The sequence below is a fragment of the Mchenga conophoros genome, linkage group LG22, assembly GCF_057382185.1.
Source record: "Mchenga conophoros isolate Kocher_MC1m ecotype Shallow Benthic linkage group LG22, M_conophoros_male_GT1.1, whole genome shotgun sequence".
Lineage (NCBI taxonomy): Eukaryota > Metazoa > Chordata > Actinopteri > Cichliformes > Cichlidae > Mchenga > Mchenga conophoros.
In genome coordinates, this window is record NC_140546.1 from 23950595 (window position 1) to 23973254 (window position 22660).

Genomic DNA, 22660 nt, shown 5'->3' on the forward strand with positions numbered 1-22660 from the left:
AGGGTCAGCAAGTGGTCAAGTGAATAAATTAGTTTGTTATAATAGGACTAAACTTACAACAGCTTGTTTGAGGGGGCTGAGGAGACCTAAGGCATTTGCAGCAGGAGCACAGAATCTGCTTAGTGGGAGTACAGAGGCCAAAGGTCAGGGAAAAGGATTGCTGCCACTCAAGAGGTCACAACCCAGGCTGTTGTAAGGCTTGGGAAAGCAATACTTGCAAACACAGTACTGGCTGTCAGCATTGTTGTCTTATCACTGTATAAAGTTAATGTTTCTAGGTTTCTATTAGCTTCTCTTTAAACAATTCTGCTAATCCAGTAGGGATGGGAATTGATAAGAAGCTAACAATTCTGAGTCTATTATCGACATCAATTATCGGTTTGATTCCTTATCGATTCTCTTATTGATTTTCATTGGGTTCTCACTGGCTCCACATGTTTGTGCTTGTTGGAGTCATTACTCAAAAAAAGTAATGGGTTACACATATTACACAGAACACTTGTCCTAAAAGTAATGCAGTACATTACTTCACTACTGGGGCAATCGTGGCTCAAGAGTTGGGTGTTCGTCTTGTAATCGGAAGGTTGCCGGTTCGAGCCCCGGCTTGGACAGTCTCGGTCGTTGTGTCCTTGGGCAAGACACTTCACCCGTTGCCTACTGGTGGTGGTCAGAGGACCCGGTGGCGCCAGTGTTCGGCAGCCTCGCCTCTGTCAGTGCGCCCCAGGGTGGCTGTGGCTACAATGTAGCTTGCCATCACCAGTGTGTGAATGGGTAGATGACTGGATGTGTAAAGCCCTTTGGGGTCCTTAGGGACAAGTAAAGCGCTATACAAATACAGGCCATTTTACTCTCAGGAGAAAGTAATTCTTTATACTACTCCTTATATCGGTTTAGTGTTCTCTGTAAAATGAGCTCAAATGCATTTTCTCATAATTACCATTTAACAATATACACTGATAGTCCACAGTCACACACACCAAAACAAATCCTTATCCTAATAAGGCCACATGCATGATTTTTCTCAAAGTACTTGGGTACAAACACAAAGCCAGCAACGCAAAGCAAAGATGGAAACTAGCAAAAAGCGATCACCACAGTGATTCTACTTCAGATACATGAACGTGCACAGCATGACTGCTCCTCACTGCTTTTGTTACCTGTTAAGGTTCAGGCTGTGGGTAGATGATAAAACTCTGTTTTATCATCATTCTGGTTTCTTGGCTAGCTTAGCATTAGCATGTTGTCTATGCAGGTGCTTGTAAAGAGCTGAAGTTTAATTAGTTAGATAATGCAGATGTTTCTGTTCTGGATGAACTTTACCATTGCACTCTTGTCCCTTTGCTCAGTAAAAATAAAAGTAATGTCGATATCCACCCTGTAGGCTGCACCACCATTTTCCTCTTCCCGCACACAAACTGAAATCAGCTAATTGTTACGCAAGAGTAGGCAGAACCAATAAACACAATTGATAGGCAGGCAGATGATCAATTCAAAGGAATTGAACTACCAGGAACTGGTTCTCGATTCCCATCACTAATATCCAGTATGGCTAAGAAGGGGAAGATAAAGATTTCAGCTCAATTTTCACCCTACATGTACAGTGTACCAGTGAATCCTACTTTTTAATATACTGTTGTGTGAAAAAACAAGTACATCAAACACCTTATCAGACTTTCACATCACTGTGGATGACCTTTGACCCACGTGTCTTTACGACTTGGTCAAAAGGCTTTGCATCAGTCCCTTGAGATTTATTTTCATTCACTTATGCACAGTTCTCTTGAAGATCCACCAAAGGTTTGAGTTAGGCTGAGGTCTGAACTTTGATCAGGCCAATGCGACATTGTGATTGGTTTTTTTTTTAACGATTTTGTTGTAAATGTTCTTGCTGAACTTGCTGATCATTGTCTACTCATGTTTGACAGCAAAAATGCAAAAAAAGCAAAATCATTACCCCTCCACCACCGTGCATGACAGATGGTATCATGTGTTTGCGCTAAAATGCAATGTTTGGGTTTCACTAAACATGGTTCTGCACATTATGTTCAAACATCTTTCTTGTTCCAATCTTTGTTCAGTGGTTTGTTCAGAAGCAACTCTCTAAAGCTTCGTCGCGCTATCATGGTCATTTTATATAGAAGAGGCTTTCTACATTTTCAAACCAGCCATGCTTGTTCAGTCCTTTTCCAACTCCACTGTTATGAAGTTTAACATTTAACAAGCCAACTTAGCTACTACTTATCTTCTCAATTCCTATGGAAACGGTGAGGATAGGCTTAGTTCTTCATAGGACTGCATAGAGACATTTTCTTTTTCGCATGACTACACATTTAGGTGAGGTGAAATGAGTATCTGAATTGATGAGTAATTTTGATAACTGAATAAGTTAGTTCAATATCTTTGCATTGCTGCTCAGACAAGTAGGCTCATAGACCAAGAAGTGTTACATAGACCAGTATTACAGCAGTTTTCACTGAACTGTATATTGTGTGACAGACCAAGAACAACACTTCATCTGGGTTAAACTCTAACCCGTCTCACTGGGACAATCCTGTTTTAGTTTTCAAAGCAGGAATTCTGTAATGGTTACTTATCATATTTGTTTAGCCTGTTATCGCAAGATCACAGCTTAATTAGCTTTTTTTCCTTCCATATGAGCCTATTTTTCTGGCAAATTACTTATCTAATTATCTAGAGATAACAAATATGCATTGTGTCTTGCCAGTTATCCTGAGAAAACAGTTTAGGTTGCTATCTTGACATATCAAACACATTTTTTCTTGTAATTACAGTGAGTGTATCATTATGTCAAAGTAAACCGTTTATCGCACCAATAAATGTGCTCTGTGGACCTGACCCATTGGATATGGACAGTGGAAGAAGAGCAGCCGTGATTACTCAGTAACTACCAGGGCTGCCGAGCAGAAAATAACCAGATGGTACGTTCATTGTTTTGAAGTGTTTTCAATAAAGTCAAAACAAAAGCATGCTCGAGTCAGATTGAATTATTTAAGTGATCACGAGAATACGTCTAGTCAGTGTGTTTGATACTGTGATTAAAATCATGTGTGCAAACGAATGCGATTAAGAGATGCAACAACTGGCGCCACACAAGTGAAATCTTATATAACTACATAATAAGATAATCAAGTCACAGCTGTGAAACAGGTTAATCAGAGACGATTCAGATAATTCTGTTATTCTAGGAGGAAGAAGGATAACACATTCAGATTCAGCTGTCGCTGTTTACACAGAAGACATTTGATGTTTTTTTCTTATACAAATCAATCATAGTTAGGATACCCTTCAGTGATGCTCATCCTTGACCCACAGCATTAGTGCCACATATCTAACTCGGGTGGAGTCTTTGGATGTTCTGCTGAAATCTCCAAACTCCGGCAGTCAAATTTATTTATTGTAACCTGATTGTTTGGGTTTCGTGATTCTGTTGCTCCCGCTGTAAAAAGGAAATAGCTGTCTTGCCCAATGGTTCGGAAACGGAACATGGGTTTAAAAAAATGTAATAAAACAAAAGCTAAACAGTTCTGTCTCTGTTTGATCTCAGTTCCCTCTGCCCTCTCAGGGCCGGCTGGCTGAGACGAGGGGCTGTCAACAAGCGGTAGAAAGAAAATGGCATTCTAACAGCCGACTAGCTGATAGAGTGATGAGCTTATCAGTCAAGCGCAGATCTCTGGGCGTCTTGTTTTTGCTGTTTGTGCGCAAGCATGTTGACAAAAAAGTTAGCGGGTAGGGAAATTGCCGTTTCAGAGTGTGTTTGTCTTTGGATGAACCTTTGAGATCAGTCAGTAAAAGACAAAGAATAATAATAAAGTTGGATTCTTGGACGTACAATAGCCCGATGATCTGGTGGGCTGGCTTTAACTCAAAGGGCTGCTCCTTTTGGGGCATGCACGTATCCCATGACCCTAATGTGTGGTGGATGGTGGATGTGTACAACAGCTCAGTGAGAGTTTTTTGAGATATAGCAGCACTGTTGCACTCTGGAAACAATTACCAGGCAATAATCTTCACATTCTTTCATCTCACCACCAGCTCAGCTGATTAGGATATCCACTGGTTTGCGAGGCAAACCTCAAACATGCACGTACACACTTGCTGTTTTTTTTCCCTACCCTTCCTGCTCATACAGCACAATACAGTACAGTACAGTAAATGGGCTTGCTCTTCTTTGGTTACTGACCAACTCTCTTTCCTTTCTCCCGCACACACTCACACACCTGACATCTGATTCCTGACTGATGATTAATGACCCCAGAAGTCTTTCAGCGGGGACCACCCAGGGTCAAAATAACCTGCCATAAATACAGAAGCAGTAAAATACCATTCAGTCGCCACTCTTCTATTTGCACATGCTGCAGCATCGTGTGTGTGTGTTTGTGTGTGTATACGTGTGCATGTGCACATAGGTGTGCCAAAGCTAGAAATCTGGACTTGTGACTGTGGAAACACTTAAAAATGTGCGCACACCTCTCTACCTCCAAACACCCCCTGCCTCTCCTCTTTCTGTCTCCAGTCATTTTAGTGCATGTGTGGCGCGTGTGAAGAAAGGGAGGGGAATTACTCCAACAACACCTTCCAAAATGCAGAACAATTCCTGCTATTCTCTCCTGAAACTCTTCTTGAATTTTTTTGTTCACTCTCTTCTCTTCTTTTCCCCCGGTCTTCCCTTTCCCCAGTCCAACAGACGGAAGAATTACCCCAGCTGTCCTCTAATCTCCATAGAGAGCTTTTTCCCAGGGTGGAAACACTGTCATCCTTTTTCTCTCCACTCTCTCCCCTTCCCCCTTTTTATCAGTGTCAAATGATTACCCCAGGGGGAAACTGAGCTCGGCAACAATATGCGTCAGGTGAGCCAAGAGGAGTCTAGCCACAAAAAAAAAAAAAAATTCTCCTCCTCTACCCGCTCTATCCATCCACCTATCCATTCTTCTCGCTTCTCTACTCTCTTGTGCCCTCCCATAACCCCACCCACACTCTCCACCCTCATGCCAACTAAGGGCAGAGCCCCAAGCCCTTCTCAGAGGAATTTCCTTGTTGAAATTCACATAAATTTCAGAGGCTTCAAGTTTTATCCACAGTGTGTGAAACTACTGAACCTCCAATAACTCTAGCACTCACTTTCCATTCCTCCCTTGCTTCTGTATGGCACCTTCTTTAAAAGTTTCTGTCTTTTCCTTTTTGGTTATCCTCTTCGCATTAGCTTTTTAATGTTTTTTGCATCTCTGTTGTGCTGCTTTATTATTCCCTTCTTGAAATTTCCTTTTCTTATGCCTTATCCCTTCCCTTCCTCCCTCACCAGCTTTTTTCACTCATCTTAAACTGCCTTGTGCAGGCACAGCCTGGTGAATGCCAGGCATTCCTTTGTAAGGTTAGAACAGACAAAGGTGGACCACATCACCTGAGAGAAAACAGCCCTTTTGAATTGTCGCACAAGGGAAAGAGAGGCTGATAGTGAATAAAAGAGGGACTATAGAAGCACAGGAGAAAAGAGCAGGATGGAAGAGAGGAACACCTGTCCTCTGTTGTCCTTGTGTGAACCTTCAACTCTGACCTTCGCTAATGGATATCAATGGCTTGTTTGAATAAAAGGGGCTTAGCTGAAGGAAAGTGCATTAGGTGTAGGTGCTCCTAATCCTGCTATGAAAAGTGAATGAACGCTGTGAATCAGAATAATGTCTCCAAACACTCTTAACCGTTACCCATGTTAGCTTATGCTATCAACGCAGTCACTGCCATACAATACTTCACTCAGAGAGTGACCACTGAATCGAATAAACAAGGTCATATTACAACCCCAAACTTAATTTCAATCAAGCTCAAAAGCAACTCCACCCTATAACACACTCCAGCCATTCACAGGACCCACACAAGGAACACACATGCTCAGTGCACCCCCAGACAAACTCCCTCCACCCTTAACACACCACCTTTGAGAACAGACCCCCATACGTTAGTACATAGGGAGTCTATGTTTGGGCACACTAGGCGTGGTGTAGGGTGTAGTTTATCTGTGACGCCAACCTGTCCCTGATGTCTTATTTTGGGGGTTTCTGACCAACATCAAGAGCAAAGCGGGTCCGTGTGATGCAATGCAACGATTTTCCAGCCACTGTTTGTTTTTGTTCTTACTAATGGAATGGAGCGGAGGGGAAAAAGTGGAGTGAAAAAAGGCAAACTTATGACGACCAGGTGTTTTTTCCCTCTCCTCGGGAATGTTTCACCTTGTAAAAGCAAAGCGAGTGGGAGGGGGCTTTCGTACCATGCTATAGTGGTGAGTGGTGTGGGGACTTTTCAGGGGGTGAGTGTAGGCTGACCAAATGAGTGAACATAAGCGTTTGTTTTGTGTCTGTGTGAGAGTATTAGAAGGTTAGCTGAAATTTGTTGATGAGCCCGAGGTGGAATTCTTCAGTGCAACTGTACCATAACTGGAAGAGGCGGAGGCTTTCTTGTGGTTGTATGCGAGCCTCCGCCGACTGATTTTTTTTGCCCCATTGAGGTACAAACAGCGATCACTTGTGCGGCGGGGTGTGATCAACAAGCGGCACGCATGCACGCAGAAACACATACACCTGGGGAGGGGAATGAATGACAGGCCTAACTACTACACAGGGTTCCTATTGATGACATCATTACTGGGCATATGGTTACTCCACCCTTTATATGTTCAGAGGACCATTCAACTTGCACCATGGCTCTTTCAAAGGAATGACGCCTGTTGCTTTTTTTTTTTTAATTATTCAATTTGGTCGGCTCCAGTCGTGAACAGGATACTTATTTTAGCTGATCACGATGGCACTTATGGCAATTATCAGCAGTCACATTTATGACCATCCATCACTGCAGATGTCTCCTTTTTAGCCCTCTCATGCACGTCTAATCACTTTGCTATCTTGATATTTGCTCAAAAGAGTGCAAATAAAATGCATAAAACCCCATTTGCACTATAAATTTTGCCATAATGGCACCCTTCAAAAAGCAGATCCCCATTAAATATTATAATAATGATCCAAATATGCCCTTTTGAGACGCTCTCATGCAAGGAAAAGCTGACTTCAGCCCGACTTTGCTTCTAAAAGTTGGTCGATTACACAGTCTGGGGACGTTTATTACTCCTCATGTGCAAAACATGAATGAGAGAAAGTGCCGTGGGGCTGCCAACTTTTGACAACTCTCTGTTACTTGCAGAGTGACTGAAGCAATGAATCAGTGGATGCTGCCGAAATGACAGAGCCTTAAATAAACCAATAACTGGCACAACGTCATAATGAGGGGAAGAACTCGGGCAACTCTAAAATCCTCTTTATTGTTTCTCCCTCTCTCTCTCTCTTTCCTCTTGGTGCGGATCTGTTTGGAATCCCAGTCTCTATCTGATCTTTAAATCAGCCAGTGGCTCTGTCCCAGTAGGTCTTTCAGGAAAAGGCTAGGCCAGCTTTCCTCCCAGTGTATCCAATCAGAAGCGTGGAACAGCATGCTCGTCAAGGTCCACTACCATAGCAAAGAGCCAGCTAGCACGCTGCCAGTTAAACACTGAATGCTAAGTCTGTTTTGATCCTACTAAGTTGCTGCTGTGTGGGAAGTAACCTATACTAAATGATAAGGGATGGCTGTGGCTCATCCAGGTTGTTAGCAAACATCCAAAACATTACCAGTTTTCATGAGAATTTGCTTATTTTCCCGGCAATCGCCTGGCACGCTTCAAAGATGAGGAATAGTTGATACTTGTAATACGTGCCACGAATAGATGAGGCGGACTAAAGAAATGTAAAAAGATGTGATTAACCGCACTATGGTGATCAAAATGAAGAAAGTGGCACCATGTGACAACTGCACACGACCTACAGCAGGTTTTAGGTGATGGTGCAATGCCGCTTTGAGCCTTACCGTTGTCCACTGTCATGTCATCCACAGACTTTATCAATAAAGCTGCAAAAGAAATAAAGCATAAGCTGGATCTCATTTGAAAGACTGATTTGTGATCATGTTTCAAAACAGTAAAGAGGCTAAAAAGGCAGCGTGATTTCCTGGAGGTGAGTTTGGGAAGGCGAGGAGAACAGTGAGAAACAGAACATGAGACGCCTTCGAATTCCCCTCTTCTCGTGTTTTTTTGTTCCCCTTCCCTCCTCTTCATCCTACCCCACCCCTCTCTGCGCGGCTGCTACCCCACCCCATCCTGCTCACTCCCCTCCTTCTTCACTGCAGCCAGCCACAGACACTTGCTTTTTGTATCAAGGGGGCTAACCCAATGAACAATCCTGTCCGTCTTTCCCAAAATAAGCTGGTGGGAGAGGGATCGTGTAGTAAGCCAGAGAGATTGGAGCAGCGAGGTGCACAGCCCCCCCCGCCCCACCTCGGGTTATAAGTCCTTGGAGTGGGAGCACAACCTGCTTGGACCCAGATACACTGCCTCGCTGCCTGCCTGCCTGACTGACCTGAGTGACTAACTGACTGAGTTCCACTTCACTGCTACTCACTCTCTCTCCCTCTGTGTCCTGCTCCCTTGCTCCTTCCCTCCTACTTTCCACCCTGGAGAGCAAGAGCGCACAGATTGGGAAGGTGTTCCTCAGACCTGCGTCTGGACAGCTCGAAGACGACACAGAGAGGACGTTTCCCCATTCTCACCCTTTCATCACCTCTGTCACTTTTGCCACCTCTGCCCCCCCAAAAAGTACATGGATAGAACTTTTTTTCTTTCTCCCTTTCTCCCTTCCTTTTTGTTTGTTTTTGTTTTTGCTGGAAGCAGAAAATTAAAAGTTTTGCAGACAGTTATCTCAACCTGCAGTTGAAGATTTTCAGTTTTTAACTTTTGCATTTTTTTTTTTTCTTTTCCTTTTTATTGTTTGCTTGTTATTCTTGCACCTGCGAGCAGCGCTGGACCAATTCCGAGTGCCAGATCTTTGCCCAGGAGGACCCTACTTGTTCGCTGAAAACCTGATGCCATCACATCCCATGGGAGACACGAGTGGCTGAAGGAGGGAGGTAGAAGAGACCCTGAACCACCTGACGCAAACACCTAACGCTGCCCTTGCCCAGCGATCCTCCCCCCCACCCCTGCTCTCCTCCACCGAGTCTCTGAGGAAAGAAAGGTAAGCAGGTTTCCTCTGAATCCATTAGCATCCTCGTGGCCTGTCATCTCTTTTCTTTTTTGTGCCTGAGGTGGCTAAAAGCAATTAAGAGAGAGAGCGGGAAAGGAGGAAAAACAGATTCCATTTGTTAGTCATGGGACTTGCATAATTCTCCTCAGTCCTAAGCCAGCGCACAGCGTAACAACTTGCAGACTAAAAAGAACTGAGCACACCAAAAGCACACTCAAGTGTTCCACTCACACTGTGTGGACGCTGATTTTTATATAAAATTTGTAGCTGCGCACCGTCTGTTGATCTTTGAGTGTCCCGTGAGATCGATGATCTGGACTGTTGCTTTGTGTATGCGAGTTTGAGATCTGGGCTAAGACACTGTTGATGCATCCATGCCCATACATCTGGGACTTTAGTTGATGATGTTGAAGGGGGCGTGGTGTGCATTGCAAGTGTGTATCGGGGGCTCGGCTGTGCAGCAGGATATGTTCAAGGTTACAGATGTAACAAGGGTGTCCTCCATCTGGATGGATCTGTGTTTTCTGTGTAATGCAATAGCTGCTCTTAATCATATAATGATTGGTATGTGCAAGTGCAAAGGAAGATTGCAAACGCACACAAAACGCACACATGCTCTTCTCTTCTCTGCTCTGTCCATCCACTGTGATACCTCTGGCAGGCGACACTGCATTCCTTTGTAACGGCATCCTTCCATCGCAAACAGAGAGAGGACAGACAGTTGTGACTCCGAGCCCTTGGGTGTACTGCACGACAAACTAGCAGGGATAGATAGAGAAAAAATGCAAGCTCTGTTGAGGAGATACATTTTTGATCACATGTGTTTTAGTGCACCAGCAGCAGCAGCGGCGGCGGCAGTGGCTTGTGGTGGCAGCAGTAGAGTTTCTTTGCAAAGGAAGGAGGGGAGGTAGAAAAATATACAGAGTAAGAGAGGTGTAGAGAGAGAGTAAGAGACAAAAAAGTGGAGGGGGGGAGTCTGGAAAAGACAGCGGTCAGGAAATCTGAAATCCAAAAACATTTGGCAGCATCCCTCTACTTTGCTGGCCTACGGCAAGAAAAGTCTACTAAACGTGTACCTGTGTGTATGTGTGAGTGTGTGTGCTGGTATGTGTGCACACATGCTTGCCCTAATGTGACTGGATCTCCACTAGAGTGTGTAAACAGTCGTATGGGACACACACTGGAGTGTGAGCGCTCTTCTTTGTTGGTGAGCAACAACAGGAGTGTGCAGAGCTGCTGGTGTGCAGCAGTGAGCCAGCTTCCAGTCAGCTTTCCACACGTGCATGGCTTGGTTTCGATTAAAGAATTGATAGATTAAAAGATTTACATTCCTCTCAACTTCTTCAAGAATTAACGGTCTGTTTTGTGTTCAGCGCTTGACAAAACCTGGGCTAAATGGCTTTCACCGATTTGCACCCTCCAGTGGGCGGCGACTGGTCAGTTAGTGGCTGACTTGTGGTTACAAGCAGCTCAAGTGTGTGTTTTGTGTGTAGTGCATTATATAACCACAGTTACCAGACTCCAACCAGCTGCCCATGCAGGCCTTTGATACAGAGTGCCAAAAGTGTGACCAAGCATACACAAGCAATAGTCACGCTGGATACACAGCGGCACACACGGCACACTTTATGCCCCGTGTAAAGCAAACACCTCCATGTGGATTTACACCTCACACACACACACACACGTTTCCAACAGATGAACATACTCGACTGTCAGCGCTGCTGCCAGACTGCCTGCTCATATACTGCTGAGCTTCTCATCCCCCACTGCATTCAGTTTATAGAGTGTGACGTTTTTACACTCCAAACTCAACACCAGCTCTTGAATTTTTTCCCCCTCAGTAGTTTAAAGGGAATTTATTTATTTTCTTCCTTAAATGTTGCAGTAAAAGGATAAAGGACATCTTTGTGGATCTGTAAACTCTTGGGCGAGCTTTCATAGCCATTACAGCGGCACAGACCAGAGACAGCCAGCAGAAAACCTGTACTCGGATGTCTCCCTCGTTACAAATACCCATCTGTTTTGCTAATGTCCTGTATTTGTGTGATCGAAGAGCAAAACAGAAGGATAATAAAAATAGAAATGTTGCTGTGCTGATGAACTGTGTCACCCTCTTGTAAAACAGTCCAAAGAGTGTGACCTCAAGGGGGCAGAATAGCAGGCAGTTTCAAAGACACCTGGCACTGTGTAGTTAAAAGCATACCTATTGTTCTCTCTGCTAATTTTCAAATGAATCTTTATTGAAACATGTTTAAGTAATCTTAAAAATATTATTCTTTTTATAAATTGCCTCACAACTCTGATAACATTCAAAGAGGTGTCCTAATTCACTGTTACAGTACAGCTGATCATGATTCATTTTCATTTTCGCTGACTTAGAGGAGGGGATATCCGCAGTCCATCACATCACTTACCAACTGTACTCAGTTTTCAGCCTCCCCTCTTGTGCTGTTAAATGATGCCAAACCACTTTTAGCAGACTGTATCAGTTTCATGTGCTAGATTGTGCTTCCTCGCAGTCCCTTTGTAGCCGTGGCTGTGTAAGCTTTTGCATGTGTGTTTGTGTTTGAGAGCGGGCAAGCACTTGTGGCTCTATTACTTTCAGTGCTAGCAGGAAATGAAGGAGAATGCCACTCATTTTCCAGCAAACGTAAACGCCCACCTTATTCCTACACACACACACATACACAAAATCACATGAATGGACACACATACAAGTTCTCCCTGAGCCTTTTGAGTCGTGGTCTTTTTGTTTGTCTGTGGTTTTATTATATAATCCTTATTTTTACTTTGTTCTTATGTTACTGGGGATTTTTCTTCTTTCATATCTGTTCCTTCTGTGTTCCTAGCTTTTTTGTTTGTTTGTTTGTTTTTTACAAGTACTTCCTATTTTATTTTGAAACTTCTTCTACGATTTTAGTTTGCTCTAGTGGTGTGGAATACTGCAAATTCTGGTACTGCAGATACCAATACCGATGCCGATACTTTTATCTTATATAGGCAGCTGATGCAGGGTAGAGCAATGTGTAATAACTTAAGAGATAATCATCAAGAGACCTGGAATGTAAGGTCTCTAAAGCACTTCGCGTCAGCTTCTGTTGTTTAAACGTGCTATAGGCTATAAATAAAACAGACGTGACAGTCAACACAAAAAGGTTCAGACATTTTTCATAGTTTGAGATATATTTTTTTCATTTCCAAAAGAAAAATAAATTATTTAACACAAATCAGCAGGCGGCATACTGATCTCAGAGGATATTAGGCTACTATCGACTCTGATATCAATACTTAGATATTTGGATCCATCTGCCCACCTCTACTCTCCTCCTATCTTCCTGTTTCTGCCCTTGTTACTGTGTTGTTTGGGTTCACCTACGCCATATTATGCTTTTCTACCAGATGTGTGTATTTGTTAGGTTTTCTGCTTCCTTGCTCCCCTTCTGTTATTTTGTCGTCTCGTAAAGGTTAAAGATTTCCCTGCCCCCTTGTGAGCCTGGTTTAAAGTTCTTTTGTTCAGTATGCCAGCTGTTAGGTCAGCCTTAAGAACTTTCCTCCATGATTTTCCTAACATGACTCTGTGGTACACAAACAGACACAAATACTGTGCAGCACCCATTATGTGGAATGCTAACTGGTGCTGCTGATATACTGAATGAAGAATTCCAGTGAAGGATGGGGGAAACACTATACAGGTCCTGTTCTTGATCAGAGCCTGGCCCATAACATTAAAGATTAATTGGCTGGATTTGTTTTTCAGCTAATAGGGGAATTAGAAAAAGACACAGTGAAAGGCATGAACTTGTTTCCCCGTGCCGACGCATGGAGATTTGCATCCTGCCTCCTTTTGCTTCCTTTGACCTCGTGTGTTTATACTGTCTAAGCTTATTTGAACATCAACAGTAGCCATCTTGGCCCGCACATGCGAGCTGATATATGTGGAAGTCAGTTAGCTGAATGGCAGATAGTGAATCTGCGCAAACATACGGCCCTCCAGAGTGGATGGAACAGCATGTTATTAATCAGGCCCTTGTTTTGAAGGACATTGTTTTGGCTCTCACCTCAGAGCTAGAGGACAGAAAGACGAGGAGAGGGGGAAAAAATGCCGTTTTCTCTCATTTGAGCTCTGTTTCATGTGGATTAGAATTTTGACAGCTTTGCTTATTTAGTTTTCTATTTGAATTATTCTCTGATTCATTTACCTGTTTCCCTTTATCTGTGTTTACCGATCTCCCACTCCTATTCCCTCATAACTGTGTCTGGACCAGAGGAAGTTTTTCCACTGTGCTGGCAGCAACAAGGGGATGGAGAAAGAGAGACGGGGGGAGAGCAAGCAGTGGGGAGGCTTGGCAAATGTGTTATTTTCCCTCCGCCTCCCATTGACTCTGTCAGCAGTGGTTCAATCTTTTAAAAAAAGAAAGCGTGCAAGCTCAAAGTAGCTTGACAACATACCCTTTTCGGCTATCAGAAGAAACTTATCAGTCATACAGCAGCAGGAGGAAACTGGCGGTGGCATTACTACCCCACCCCCCAACAGCCCCCTTTCTCCTTGACTTTTATCCAGTTGTTTTAGCATCTCTCCATTTTCCCCATTTCTTTCCATCTTATTTTACTGGTTTAGTCTACAAATCCTTTTGGACTGAACCCCAACTCTTTACTGGGCTCAAACTAAAACCCCTGTGGTAAAGCAGTGCTCTTCCCCAATGCCAAACATTGCTTTTAGTCAGTGAGGCCTGAACAAAGCGCAGTGAGGAAACAAGCCGCGGACGGAATACGTATTGAGCAACAGCTTCCCGGAGTCACATCTATGTTTTTCCCGCCTGCCTCTGAGTGTTGTGGGATGACAGCTTGTGTTTCCAAAGGGAACCCAACAAGAACAAACAGGAATGAGAGCGTTGCTGCTCATCCAGCAACAGAGATGTTTCTAGTTAATGAGATGTGACATCTGCTGTTCTGCTGATGAGGCTGAGTTTTCCTTGGTTTTAACTCTGGATGCAAGGATGTAAAAGATTCCCAGCATCTCCAGGGGAGGTGTGGAGCGATGTCACTGCTCAAAAGTCTCATAACACCGAGAGAAGCCAAAAGAAGACTGTTTGATGTGTGGGCGGCCGCGTAGCCCACGTGTTTGTACGTTCAGATAGTTAGTGCAAATGAACATGTGCGCGGAGTGCATGTGGGCAAGTCTATTTGTCTTACCTCTCATTCATTGCCCCCCTCTTGCCCCCACTTAACGTCTGGCGAGGGTTTGTTTGGGGCTTCCAAAAGCAGGACTTTTGGCCAACTCTTAACAGGGGTCAGCTCCTCAGTATAAAACTTACATTATCCCTCTTTTCATCTTGTTGCAGACGTACTTCCCAGGCCAGCAGTTTATTTTTTATTATTTCACTTCAGATGCGGGATGGATATATCTCCATCCCGTTTGGAAACAGCTCTTCTGAGACTATTTGAAAAGCTCCAGACTTTGTTTTTGTTCAGTCTGTGCTTGATTTAGATTTGTGCGTAGGTGTTTGTAAAAAAAAAAAAGGAGAAAAGAGACTAGGGTTATTGTGGTGTTATGATCCCCTTGGAGCCGGATAATAAAAAGTATTTCAGAAAGCCAGATTCTCTGGTGTAGAAAGGGGGATGCTTACTAAGTGACACATGTATCACATGCTAACACAGAGTAGAGTTTTCCCAGTGACCACTTGTAGACAACAACAACGTCTGCTATCAACAAACAACCACACTGCTAAATTTGGAGCTTCTAATTTCTTTATACCACAGAAATGTGTATTAACCACACCCCTGGAGCAACAAAAGTGTCATCTATTTGACCTACGCCATCTAGTGGTCACAGGTATAGTGGCCTCAAACACACCGCAACTTAAGAAAAATGGTGCAACAACAGGAAAAAAAGCTCACCAAAACCCCTCACAAAACACAACAGAAGTATTTTTGGGAAGGCAATAACGTGACGGAACAGCAGCGGAAGTGACAAGCTAACAGTAAATGGCTAGCAGCAAACATGTATGTGCAGTATTATACGAGTCATGTGATTAAAACACACATTACCTGCATCTTTTCCTCCCTCACAACACGAAGAATCCTCCATGTCTTTTGTCTCAGAGCGACCCTTCACGTTTTGGTTTCTGTCACTTCCAGAACTGGTCGGTCACAGTAATGCCTCCGCATAAACACATCCATTATGTTTTCTGAGATTTTGCTTTTCTGTACTTTCATTGTGTTCCATTCAAGTTCCAATATATTTCCATACTTGCACTTGCTAGTGTTTTCTTAAGTTGCAGTGCATTTAAACTATCAGGACCAACATACATAGAACTTACAGGTAATAAGGAAGAAAAGGAAGAACTCAAAATTATATGTTTGTCACTCTTCGTGTAGGTTTTTGTATATAAAGAGCCTACCTGTGCATGAACATGGAGTTCACTGGGAGAAGTGTGAAAAAATGTTTAAAAGAATAAAAAAAAAAAAATACACAAAAGCACAAGCTGTGGCTGCAAGAAACATGTTTCCTTGTTCTTAACTCTCAGTTTATTTTAGCTCTTTGTATTGCTACATTAGCTTTGCTTACTTTTCTGCAGCACGCTAAGGACCAACAACAGCACAAGAAAGAGTACTTCACAGACTGGTTGTTTGTGACACTGCCCCCTGGTGCCATTAAACAGCTACAATATGTAGATGACAGTCTGCAAAGCTGTATGTGAGCAAATGCAGACAAGAATGCAATATCAAAAAAGTCACCTTTGTGCTACTGAGAGTCACTGCTGGCATGATTAAGCTGCAGTTGTCCACTATGAGGGAAGGGTTGCCGCAAGCCGGTATAAAGTTGTTATCAGATTTTTATCCTCATGTGAACGGGATCCTCCAGGATGACAATGCCCCAGTCCATATGGTTTGAGATGTCACTGAGTGGTGTGATGAGTATAAAAACCATGGACTTTCACATGGACCAGTTTTAAACTCAATTGAACTCGTGTTTGAAAGTGTTCTCAGTCTTCACAAAAACGTCAATACTTCTTAGAGGAATGGTGCTTTGTCTCTCCAGAAGATCTCAACAACCTTGGAAAATTAAAATCAGGGCATATTGGAAACATATTGGAGTCTCTGGTGACAAAACACCTCACTAAGACATTTATGTTGGTTTTTCATTTCATTTCTCACCTGTCTGTTAGGACTCAAGAGCTAAAGCTGAAATATTGCTGCTTTATTACTCTGTTCATACAAAGAAAGAAATCTGAAGAACTTTAAGTCAGTGTCTAGATGGCAGTGGTTGTGATACCTATATCACATGGGCCAATCGTACATTGGGTTCACAAGGGAAAACTTCTTTCCCTATTTCTAAATAACAATGGCTCCTTCTTGTATCCATACCAGATTTCTAATCTATATTATTACTACACTTTATAGTAATTTTATTCCAAACCACAATGTTTACCTAACCATAATGAGGTACTTGTTTTAAAATAAACCAAGATTTCTCTGGAACTTTTGTGTATCCAGATTTTAGCATTAAGTTCGTCAGTACCTCTAAAGCCAATCATTTCATCTGCAGCACTTGTTCGTCTTAAACGCTTTCAAAATATTATATGTTTTATGCTCATAAGATGGGGGAGATTTATTAACTTAAGTAACTATATTGCAATGATGATCTGCTGCTCAGCATGATATAAAATGAAAACACATTAGACTGTCAGTGTTCCTTATGTCCTTTCACTTGCAGGTGACCGCAGGTACTCACCACATGGCCACAAACATATGTAACCCATCTTTTATCCAACCTTAAAAAAACTAGCAGGGTTTGCCAGTTTCTGCCCAGATAAACACCTGAAATTTAACTTGGCTTGCAGTGTTTCTCGAGGAAGTGGGTTTAAAACAACTTATCCCTGCAGCGGACCACCCCCTCGCTTTTGAGCTGTGTCTTTTGAAAATGCTCTTATACCATACTATATTGGCATCTCAGTAGCACAAATTACACCTCTGATGGTTCATACTGTCTTTGTGTACACTTATTTATATTTACCATGGCTCCATTCCCATATGAAGCGAAAAAAATAGAAGAAAAGGAAGAAAAACTAAGCTCTTACATTATTCCCTGATTGTTCAGTGCAGGGTGCTTTTTCTCTCAGACTTTATGTTTAAATGGCTTTGGCTTAGAGACCTAATCCTTTCTGTAAAGACTTTGAGGCCATTGAGCAACATGTGTTTCATAATGCAAATGCTCAAAGGCTTTAGGCAGCATACAACACAACCAGTCCTTCAAGGCTTTTGTCTTGATCATTTCCTGTAATCAGCAGCAAAGTAGTGAAACGACAAAATGGAAAAAAAAAAGCTTTGTGCTCATTCCAGCTTGTCTGAGGTGCATGCAGTGCAAGCTTTGCTCTACTGTTCTTGTGTGTGTGTGTGTGTGTGCATGGTCCTAACTGCAGTTCTTTTGTGTTTATCCCAAAAATATATGTAATGCTTTCTGGAGTCAGACAGCAAAGGCGATGCTGTTTGGCAGCGCTTCTAAGTCCCTAAAGAAGCTGTTGTGGGAGAATTATTGTGTTTCATGCTCACAGGAAAGGTTCTGCCTATAGAAAACAATTTAGGACGGATACATGTGGAGTTGCATTTCATGGAAAACATTTGCGATGCTCCGCAGTGAAAACCAAGATAAACACCAGACTGACCGCACGACAGCCTTATCGCCTGCCTTTCCACTTTGCATACATTTACAATATGGAACTGCTGTTGGCTGTAAAGCAACGCAGACATGAAGTATTTTATTAAAAACTGAGGAAGGTCAAAGATTTACATGATCTGATTAAAATCTGGATATTTTGCAGGTGATATATTACAGAATAAGCGAACGGAAATAAAACATGCCTAACCAGACATTAACCATGCAAGTCTGTGACTGTTTGGACAGTGAACGCTACAGAAGTACAACCACTTCTGGGAAGATGTTCTTTGGCCAACCAACATAATACTTAATTAGGGAGGGCATTGAATCAATTACCACTCACCTTCATGTGGTTTACAGATGGCTGTGCACTCTCTCTCTACACTTTTCCATCTATTTCATCTGCAGGCCCTTAGTTAAAAAAAAAAAGCACCCAAAAAAAAGAAAGAAAAAGAAAAAAAAAAGACGTTGCCTCATTGCTAATTTGAACCAGAGGAGTGGTCATTTCCTAACAGTGGGCCCCGGCCGAACCGACAACCAGCCCAATGAGCCTCAGCTGGATTGCTCCCAAAACTGGGCAGAAACCACACAAACCCTAGTCTTCCTGACATGTGGTGAAAGTGTGATAGGGATATGGGAAACATCAGCACGAGTTAGGAAAGAGAGATGGAAACACATCTATTTGGAAGACTGAAGTTGGACAGAGTAAAACTGGGGAAAGAGAAAAGTTGAAGGGCCTGCTTTTGGAAGGAGGAGGTAGGAAGAGATGAAAGCACATGGACAGATGAAGGTAAAGAACATAATACTGAGAAAATAAGCTCAGTACGAGGGCACGTCACTTTGTAGCAACCGTGTGCCGTCTTTGATCTGGTTGAGGTTTTGAATGAGGGTCAGCAGAAACATGCAGGGTCTCCTGTTTACTCCCAGATGTACATTATTTGCTTTGAATTACTAAATATGAAGTTACCTTTTTTCTATTCCAATATGTGTTCACCCACTATGCCCATTCTTCAAATTTACAATCAACATGTCATCAGTCTGAGTATTTCTTTTAAGATTTAAAAGCCACAATTGATGAATCACAGTGCTGCCTTTATATTGTATTAGTATTTAATTTAGCAACATGGTCTCATTGTGTCCTGTCATACAGGATTAATTTGTTCTACTCCAATCACTGTAACTGGATATTCTGTATCTGTCATTGTCTGGAAGGAAGAGGCAGGGATAACAAGGAGGCGGAGGAGGAAGACGAGAGGGTGCAGACATGTCTGCCAGATCAATATAGTGAGACAACGTGTCCTGAATGCTGCGTCCCTGCCATATGACAGCCCGCTGATTCAAACCTTATGCTGGAAGAAGAGAGACAATGAGCAGACTCCAGTGTTAGGGGCTTGTTCACGGTTAAATTGCAAAGAAAAATTTGAGGAGGGCTTTCGCTTGTACTGAAGCCTTGTTTTTCTGAACTTTTCGATGTTACAGTCTGGAATTTGCAAAGGGCCACTTACATATAGGGACGGTGTTACAGTGAATTATTGCAGATACCCCTAGCATTGTGGACTTTTCTTTTAAGCATTGTTGGTTTTAATAATAATAGATTGGATTTATATAGCGCTTTTCAAGGCACCCAAAGCGCTTTACAATGCCACTATTCATTCACTCTCACATTCACACACTGGTGGAGGCAAGCTACGGTTGTAGCCACAGCGGCCCTGGGGCAGACTGACAGAAGCGAGGCTGCCATTTCGCGCCATCGGCCCCTCTGGCCAACACCAGTAGGCGGTAGGGTAAAGTGTCTTGCCCAAGGACACAACGACCAGGACAGAGAGCCCAGGGATCGAACCAGCGACCTTCCAGTTACAGATACGCTTGCCAACCCCCTGAGCCACGGTCGCCAACAATGCTAACACTCATCAGTGGTGTTATTAGGTGCTGCAGAAGATTCAAGCAAAAAATCAGCTAAACTAATCACGCATATTTAGTCCAGCACCTTACAGTTGGCTCATAGAGTCAGGAGAAGACAACTGGTTTGAAAGAGAAGTGAACGAGTGAAAGAGCCAGCTCTTATTCCTAATGCCATAACCCAGTGCGTCACGCAGTACTGCTAAAGAACACTTTGTGGGTAACTGACACACATTAGCAGTTTTGACAAGAACTGCATTATCTGACACACCAGAAATAGAAGTATAAAGTAGCATAGAAACCACACAAATCTAGAAGTGCATGGTTAATTTAACCTGGCAGAAAGCACCTTCCCCCCATTTCCTTTTATTAAAACCAGTTTCTAATTGGCGTTGCCTCTTGCTGGGGTTACCGAGCTGCCACAATGATGTAGGTTTGACGCAATATTTTTTGGTTTCTTTTGGTCTAGAGACTGAACAGCAATACCACCTGGCAACCTCTGGTTGTGAGGGAGAAATCTTTATTCCCAGACTGGTTGCAGACGGGTGAAACTGGTCACAAGGAGAAAGCAGATGCTGCACAAAAATTCTTCTTGTGATTGCTTTGTTCACTAGTTCACTAGCAGATTGCTGCAGTTGCTCATAGTTTGCATGGTGGACACAAACTACAGAAGACTTGTCTGTAGCCACTCATTATTTACTCTTTGAGATGTTGTGACACTTGAAAAATGTGACTCAAACAGGAAACAGAGGATGTTTGCTTTCAAAGTAAAAGTTTGACTTTTCATAAACCACAGCTTTTAATTTTAAATGAATTCAAATGAATGTTTCGTGTTTCCAGTTTGTGTTGCATTTTTCACAGTTTCACTACAGCTTGGTGAGTATTGTTCATGGATAAGTCGGTGCAAACCACTGGTGACTACATCAACAGGTGACCAAAGGTATCGCAAGGAGGTTCTTGGGGCAGCATCGTATACTTTTCTGCGACCAGTTACACGTAGCGACAACAGACGACTCGCAAACCAGTTAGGGAATGCACATTTTCCTTAGCAGTGACTGCTGACAACATCGAGCAACCACTTGCCAACCAATCCCTGAATACACAGTTTTCACTACTCACTGCTAGTGACCACTGACTGGTCTCTATTCCTGCATGAATGGATTTTTACCAATGGAGTTCACACCAACTGCCAGCAATCTTCAGCAGCCACACGCAGCCTGCGTATTCTTTGCGTGGTAGGCAAGTAGTCACAGACAAGTCTCTAGGCTAGTGTGACCGAGGCCTTAATGGTATGTTACACATTTCCTTGCTCTGATTGCTAATTCATTCTTGATTTTCATACCTCTGCAGGTGCGTCTGAGACATTCTAGACTAATAGATTTGCTCTTACTCGTTTATCTTTCTACATGAGTGACAAAACTCAAGACCTTTTAAAAAAGTCTTTTAGACATTGCCACAGGATAACAATTTCGTTAATTTTGAATATAATATAAGAATATGAAATAATAGGGGAATGTACAGTCCACTATATTGGTTGGTTCCTTTATCATTAGTTCTTCATGCTGAAACCATACCCAGGCTGCAAACATTTTCACTAAATATACATATTTCTGCCAGAATCTGTGTTTTAGCTTTGTCTTTTTTGTTTGCAGTCTGATGTCTTGTCTTGAGGTATGCTTAGGAAGCTTAGCTATGCCAGACCAGGCCATTACCTCTCACGTGGAGACAATGATAAATCCAGACCATGTCAACACTTGTTGGAAATATGCAGATGCCCGGACAGTACACTCTTATAGTGCCCTAATGAATTGTAGGGGTTTCCTTGGGGGGTCTTTATATGGGTGCATGTGATCCAAAAAACAGCTTCTCTGACATTTCTCTCTGTCTTGTGTCTCGTTTCGTTTCTGTGTATAATTCTGTTGATTGCAAATGTCTTGCTGTTTTCCCCAGAGTTTTGGTTGTTGAAAGGCGATCTCCCAGTGTGCACAAAGTGATGATGAGATTCAAATTATTCCAGACTTCTTTCCTAAGGCAAATAATGCTTCTGTTGCAGAACACATTCTTGCTGCTATCCTCTTGCTGCTGTTAGTCACACTAATTTCACAGGTTTTTTCCACGATTCAGATGGGTTTTTTTGCTGGCATTTAAAGCTTTTGACTTGTGAAATTCAAAATGTATGAGTACATTGTGATAAGAACATGTAAAAAATGCATAAGCTATGATTTGCGCCAATGTGTTACATCATGTTTTGTTATTGAGTCTATCACTTTGGAGCAGCACTCAAACCAAATACAAAGCAAAATTTCATCTCACATTACTTGTGTGAATGCAGTGGCATGAGTAAGGATGTTATCAGTGTCTTATCATCAGGAGCATCAGGTGAGAAGAGCTGATGTGTCTTTGCAATCCAGTGTAAAGCAACTTTCTGCATAAGTTTAAACATTTTTAGTTGTGCAAATGCAGATTCCCGTCTTCCCATCACTTGATGCATTGCATAGACTTTGTATGTAACTCCTAAGGAAGAGGTGTAGGTTCGATGTACTGAGGTGGAGGGTAACATCATGGAGGCTGAGGTGGAAGATGGGTGTGTAGCATTTAAATTTGAATTCAATTAAACTTATACTAATGAGTGCATTTGCAGGTTTCTATCTAACAATAACATTGTTACTGTACAGAATCTGACCTCTGTTAATATTCTTCTATTGTCAAAAAAATTCATTGGCTGTCGTCTGCCTGAAGGCCATCGCCAGATCCTCCTGTCTCAGGAAAACCCGTGCCATCACAGGTGTGCACCCCACCCACCACCAGTTTGAGCAGCTGCCCGACACCCCACCCCTGTCCACTCACCTCACCAATCTGAGCCATGGTCTGAGTAACCCTCATCACTCAGGCCACTCAAATACAGACTCTGTACTCATACTACATCTGTACTGTACTCAAACTCCTACACATACCACTACAGGCTAATTTTGCTTGTTTATTCACA

At 42.7% G+C, this 22660-nt stretch overlaps 1 protein-coding gene across 3 annotated transcripts in view; it reads left to right on the forward strand.

Moving 5' to 3' along the window:
- The window catches only part of col8a2 (collagen, type VIII, alpha 2), a 157651-nt gene that overhangs the window by 95782 nt on the left and 39209 nt on the right, over window positions 1-22660 (forward strand). Inside the window, exons 1-2 of one of the 3 annotated variants that reach the window (XM_085262569.1) lie at window positions 8282-8686; window positions 8888-9104. The gene's annotated coding sequence lies outside the window, so the exon portion shown is untranslated. Of the gene's footprint in view, window positions 1-8281; window positions 9105-22660 lie in introns of those variants that run through there. The other 2 variants (XM_085262570.1, XM_085262568.1) reach the window with 2 other exon arrangements.